A 6,048-nucleotide genomic window follows, 5' to 3' on the forward strand; every position below is an offset into this window, starting at 1 on the left:
TCTCGCATTCCAAAGACTCTATCAGTAAACGTTTAAACCTTTTTCTTCTTCTGTAGATGACAATGTCACTACATTACCCGGACAACGAAACCTCTATCTAACCGCGTTGATCCAGGAATAAAAGCTTTTAGTTCTCTTGCCAAACTACTATGCTGGCCAGAACCCATTACCGAGTCGTCAATAGAATTTTGATTCCAGAATTCTAAATCCAAAATTTCACTTGTCCTCTTGATCGTTTAGGCCCAAGAGAAACATTTGATTAGGCGCAGTTCCATTTTTGTCGGACCACGGAATCTGAGGCCCAAATAAATTAGGATCCCATTCTAAGTATAAGATCTCTTAATCTTATCGTATAGAGGTATTGTATAAGATCCCGAAGATCTTAATTCTCTACTATGTCTAATATTCTTTGTCTAGACAGAATATATCTTTTCACTGTGTTCATGATAGCATAAATTACCAAGGTGATTCTTCCCTCTGAAAGGGAAGAAAATCCTTATGTAGTTCACAGAGTTATCGGAAGAGGACAGTTTCCCCTTTCTAACTAGCACGATCTGCAGCAACTCTATGTCTTTCACATATTTAAAGGAATTATCAAGCTTACCTTGAAAAATCCTCTCATTCATATTTACTTCTGGTCAGTCTGCACGCAGACAGACTCAGAGTGAATAGGTTTTTCAGGTCCAATATTTATAATAGATTCCCGATCAAATCTCTTAGAAAAACCTTCCGACACTGCTGAAAGAAGAACGTGACTTCTGTGAATCCAACCTTTTATTTCCAAATGATGCATTCATCTTCTTCCTTAGATGCCCATTTATTTTAATATGTGTTAAGAATATATACAACTAGGGGGAAAAAAAAACTAAAGTTTATTCCCCTCTTAAAATTTTTAAAAAAATAAAGATAGCGTAATCTTGCTACGTCTCTTGTTTTCGAGGAAAAGGAAGCAATCTATAATAAGGTCGTTCATCTTCTGCCTTGCGAAGATATCTGTGAGTATTTTCCGCAGGGTCTGACAACTCATTCCAATGAATGTTAAATCGTGCTCTGCCTAATTAAAATTCTTATTATCCTAAGCAACACGAATACGATGTTATTCATGTTTGCCTAAAAAATTCCCTCAATTCGTGGTTAAGTCCATGATTTTATGGGGAATATACGGTGAAGCATTCGATCCTTTAGGAGAGAAAGATGTAACCACCCATTACGACGACGAGAACCGGATGGTACTGGATTGGCTCACAATTACAGCCGTGTCGTTCACTGCCTGGCTGCCTTCATTCTGAGTTTGCCAGTTACTCATTTCAATGAATGGAAATAATAAAATTATTCTCGAGTCTAAGTCAACTCTCAATAATGCAAATTTTTGGCAAACAACCTTTGTTAAATACCGAGGCTGAATAGGTATTGTCGTAATAAACCTTTTAAGCGAAGTCTTTACTTGTAAAATCCTTTAAGGATATAGCCAATCCCGTAGCGAACCAGACAGGCAACTATGGATATGCGTATTATGACTTGTCCTTCAGTAATCATATACAGCAAGTCTTCTACGACCCTCTTTCTTTCTGACATGCAGAGAAGAATAGAAATCTTACTCTCTTCGTTCATTTCGTCAATAATCCCGAATGAGTATTAGTCGAAAGATATTGCAAATGACAACCGAGGATCGAAGATAATCTCTCCAGCTTTTATTATCTTGGAGATAAGTCCGTATTTTACGCCTTTCTTATCTGGAAGAGCCTCTAATCCATGAATGAGAGCTCGTACGAATCTTGTTCAACTTCCAAACGATGCACCTCTTTCTGTAAATGGTTGGTTGCAATCTATTTTGGAAGGAGGATGATTTTAATATCCTCTTACTAATCCTGAACTAATTCTCACAATTCTGCTTTATCTTCCATTCCTCAATTTTGGGGCAAGATTGAGCAACCGAAGGAGAGCGCTTCCTTTCGAAAGGTGAAGGGCTATTCGCAGTATCGATTCTAACCTGACAAGGGCTACGGCAGCCTGTGCTACATCTTGAGTCCCTGCCTGGAAAAAACCGAACTTGCTCTAGCCTTTATTGCAATAAGACGATCCTGACAAGGGCAACGGCCGCCTGTGCGACAACTCCCGTCCCTATCAGGAAAGCCTTGATGTCTTTCACCCTTCGTCTGGAGGACTCTCGGCGGTTGTCAAGCTCTTCTTGTAGGAGAAAGTGTCTGGCGCTAAGCAGGGTGAGTATCTTGCCTAGAATACTCCTGGCGCCTGGTAGGAGTATCACGTTCCGAATACTCCTGGCGCCTGGGAGGAGTATCATGCTCGTCGGCATACTCCTGGTGCTTGGCAGGAGTATCGCGTTCCGAATACTCCTGGATCCTAGAAGACGTATCGCCCTTGGAACGTTTTCTTGTTGGAAAATTCCGAGCATCTGACAGGCGATCCTCGCCTGGAAAGTTCTGTACGTCTGGTAATATGTCTTCCTGACATGGAAGGTTCCGCTTGTGCAAGGAATTCGGAAGGTTTTGTGTGTCGGAAGGTTCCGATCTCTGTATATTTGTTCTTGCTTAGAAATTCGACAATACTTCATTTTCGACATAGCCCTCCCTTTCTTCTGAATGAGAAGGACTTCCATTTCCGATGAAGATCCTGGTTCATCGTGCTTCAGGCGCTTTGCGCCCTCGTTTCAGACGCTTTGCGCCTCGTTTCAGGCGCTTGCGCCTTGTTTCAGGCGCTTTAGGCGCATTGAGCCTCTTTACTGGAGTTTCATGTCCAAGGCGTTAGAAGCTTAAAAATTATATATATGTGTGTAATCATTAAACGAGATCCATATAATTCATTCAATCAACAAATATCCTTTAATATCTAATTCGCTCTCTCAGAATAGATATATTTTCATATACCTGTACCGATGAGGAATTTATTGAAATAACTACTTTAAACCCCCATGGGACGAACGCCGGATAGAGCAATGCCTCTACCGCAATCTTTCTCCGTCTCTTCTGAGGTTCCGATAGCCAGACGAGAGTATCTTGCATTTTCATTTAACCTACGCCGTTGAATGTTTCTTCTCATTATTCGTTAAGACGATAATTAATAAGGGGAACACATTGAATTAGGATGCCTTTCCAATGGCTATCCTGGCAGTCTGGGACGTTCTACAGAACCTGCCGAGGGGACGCCTGATCGGTGGGGATTCTCCATAACCTCCGTACGGCTTTCGACATTCCTTCTCCTCTGGGCCTGTGAGTCTGGAAGAGGTCTAGGCCTGGGAGCGAGACAGAGCCGATCAGGCCGCACCCGCTAATGCAATGGGGAACACTATAATCACTTCTTACCTTATAATAGCTCGTATCTTGAGCTACATTCCTTTATCTTCAAATTGCAAATGAATTTGTAGTTTCTGTGAAGTAAGAAGGTGATGAGGAAACAACACTACTAGTACTGTTAATATTCTAACTGCTTGCCAGAACGAGGGCTATTAAAGCTCCTAAAGAAAGCATATCTAGTTCTATGTTTTCTGACTTCCTCAAATCGGAAGTTACCTTATTTTCCTCAATCAAATTCTAACATTTATTACACTTCATCAATGAATAAATATTTATATTTCCCTTTCTTGCAAACTATGTAATTGTCTACCGAACACTTCGGTAGTTACATATACTCTTCTTCGAAAACTTCGAAGTTAATTCTTCATTAAAAGTTATTAAAAAGTTATTAAAAAGTTATTAAAACAAACGTATGCCAAACCAGCGATCCAGTACTTCCCTGTAAAGTCGGCCCAGAAGATCGATGGCGATGAAACACGAAAATCCAATCAGGAGGGAAAGCAAACATATGTTACCTTGCCAGCGACAGAGAGAATCTGATTAGAAAACGGGAATAGTTCCTAGTCCTCCGCCTCCCAGCGGCAGGCAGGTAGATCACCTGACCTACCTGTAGCGTGTGCCGCGAAATTCGAATTTCTGTCGGGAACGACGGAGTCGATAGCTATGTATATATCTGACAGGTAAGGTGAATGTATGAAAAGCAATATTAATTGACAGAGACCTCTTGAATTCACGAAACCCGATGTCTTGCTGGGTTTCGAAGAAGAAGTTGTCTGTTCACTTTAAACTTCCTCCGAAGCACTGCCTACTTCACATTCTTTGCAGGTGAGGCAGAAGGTATCACCGGAGGTAGAGGTAAACATTCTTAGGCCCATATCTGAAACAAGAGCTTGAAGAGTTCAACAGAAACGTTCAGCCAGGCGACACACCTGGCGTGCGCTGGTGCACGTCTCGGCGTCCACTGGCGCGCGCTCGGCGTCCACTGGAACGCGCTCGGCGTCCACTGGAGCGCGCTCGGGCGTCCCACTGGAGCGCGTCGCTCGGCGTCCACTGGCGCGCACCTTGGCGTGCACCCGCGCGCGCCTGGAGTCCATCCGAGCGTCCCGGGCGTCCCGCTCTCAAAGCTTCCTGCTACTATGACTTCTTTTACGTATTTCTCGGTGGAAAGACGGACAAGAGTTCAGGCGACGTTCGCCTTCTTTACTTCTCACTGAAAACGCATAACGAGAGAGAGAGAGAGGACGTGAAGCGTCCTCTTCTATAAAGCTTCTATTTAGAGGGCGCGAGTCCTTCCGAAAGCTCCCAACCCCTGCATGGTGGGGAGGACGCTTCGGAGGACGAGAAGCAATCTTTCAGGATTCGTGCACGCGCACACGCCCTTTGGCAGTCTGGGGATTTCATCAGAAACTGCCGAAGGCACGCCAGATCGGTGGGGGTTCCTTGTAACCCTCCTTAGGCTTTCGACATGCTCCCTCCCCGGGTCCTGGGAGTCAAGCAGAGGTCCCGGCCTAGAGGCGAAACGAGGCCGATCTGACGCACCCTCCACTACACAAGGGGTATCACTGCACTTCTGCACTTCACTTTTACTCTCTAAAGCAAGCACTTTCGATTCTAAGATACGATCGAAAAGAGTATCAGAGAAAGGGTAATTCCTCTACAGACACTGCTTAGGGCCCGAAGGCAACACTGCAGGGTTAGGAGTAACAATTACAGAAGTAGCACTTCACAGCAATGAAGGAGAGCGAGCACCTCTCGTAGACATATTCATAGCCCGTAGGCCATACTACAGGGTTAGGCAAAATAAAGTCTACAGGAAGGTTAGCAGGTTCACTACCCTGACTTTTGTTACTGATTAATTGCGTACATACGAATCATACGTCTTCCTTACGGAATTAGACATGTTTACTGATTAATTGCGTACATACGAATCATACGTCTTCCTTACGGAATAGACAAAGTCTCACACTCCTTACATGACAAATCTCAACAAAGAAGCAAGACCCATACCCCTCGTACATACCAAGTGCGGATCTACCGAAGCTTTCGGTAGCCACACCCTATCTTTGCAGACAACCCCGTCTGAAACTAGCCTAACTAGATTCAGATATTTTATGCAAAAATGAATCAAATTCAAATCAATTTAAGATAGCGTATGCCTAGCCACAAATCCCACAAATCCAAGTAAATAAATCAAAAGACAATTAGGATACTTAGCGGCAATGAAGTTTCCAAAATCCTAAGACGGAGGTACTGAAAACAGGTGTTTTCAGCACCAGCGACAGAAACAAAAAATTATGAATAGAAACAAAAATGGAATGGTTCCTGATACCCGCCTCCCAGCGGCTGGGAATCTGGGTACTAACCACCTGGCCGACCACTGCGTGTGTCGGAAGTTTTTAAAATTCTGTCGGACTTCAGAAAATACAGCTATATATATATCTGACAGGTAAGTTTCATGAACAAAACACAAAATAAAATTTTTTCTTGAACTAGACATAATGACCGCCGTTCAAAGAAACATCATCACACGAATCCACGTAATCATCATCATCAGATCCTAACTAAGAAACTTCCCCTGAAGTAAGATCCTGACGACTAGCTATCTTAGGTCTAACACTAATACCCCTCCCCCTTCTAAATAAGCGCCCTTTGGCACTGTTACGGGACTAACAGGGGACACATTGGGTAAAGAATCGTCAGGCACCTGCCTGGACCGGATCCCCCCTCAGCCTTCGCC

At 43.5% G+C, this 6,048-nt stretch overlaps 1 protein-coding gene across 1 annotated transcript in view; it reads left to right on the forward strand.

Moving 5' to 3' along the window:
* The window catches only part of LOC135200510 (uncharacterized), a 55,587-nt gene that overhangs the window by 17,185 nt on the left and 32,354 nt on the right, over window positions 1–6,048 (forward strand). The window lies entirely within an intron of this gene.

Source organism: Macrobrachium nipponense, chromosome 27 (assembly GCF_015104395.2).
Source record: "Macrobrachium nipponense isolate FS-2020 chromosome 27, ASM1510439v2, whole genome shotgun sequence".
NCBI classification, from domain to species: domain Eukaryota; kingdom Metazoa; phylum Arthropoda; class Malacostraca; order Decapoda; family Palaemonidae; genus Macrobrachium; species Macrobrachium nipponense.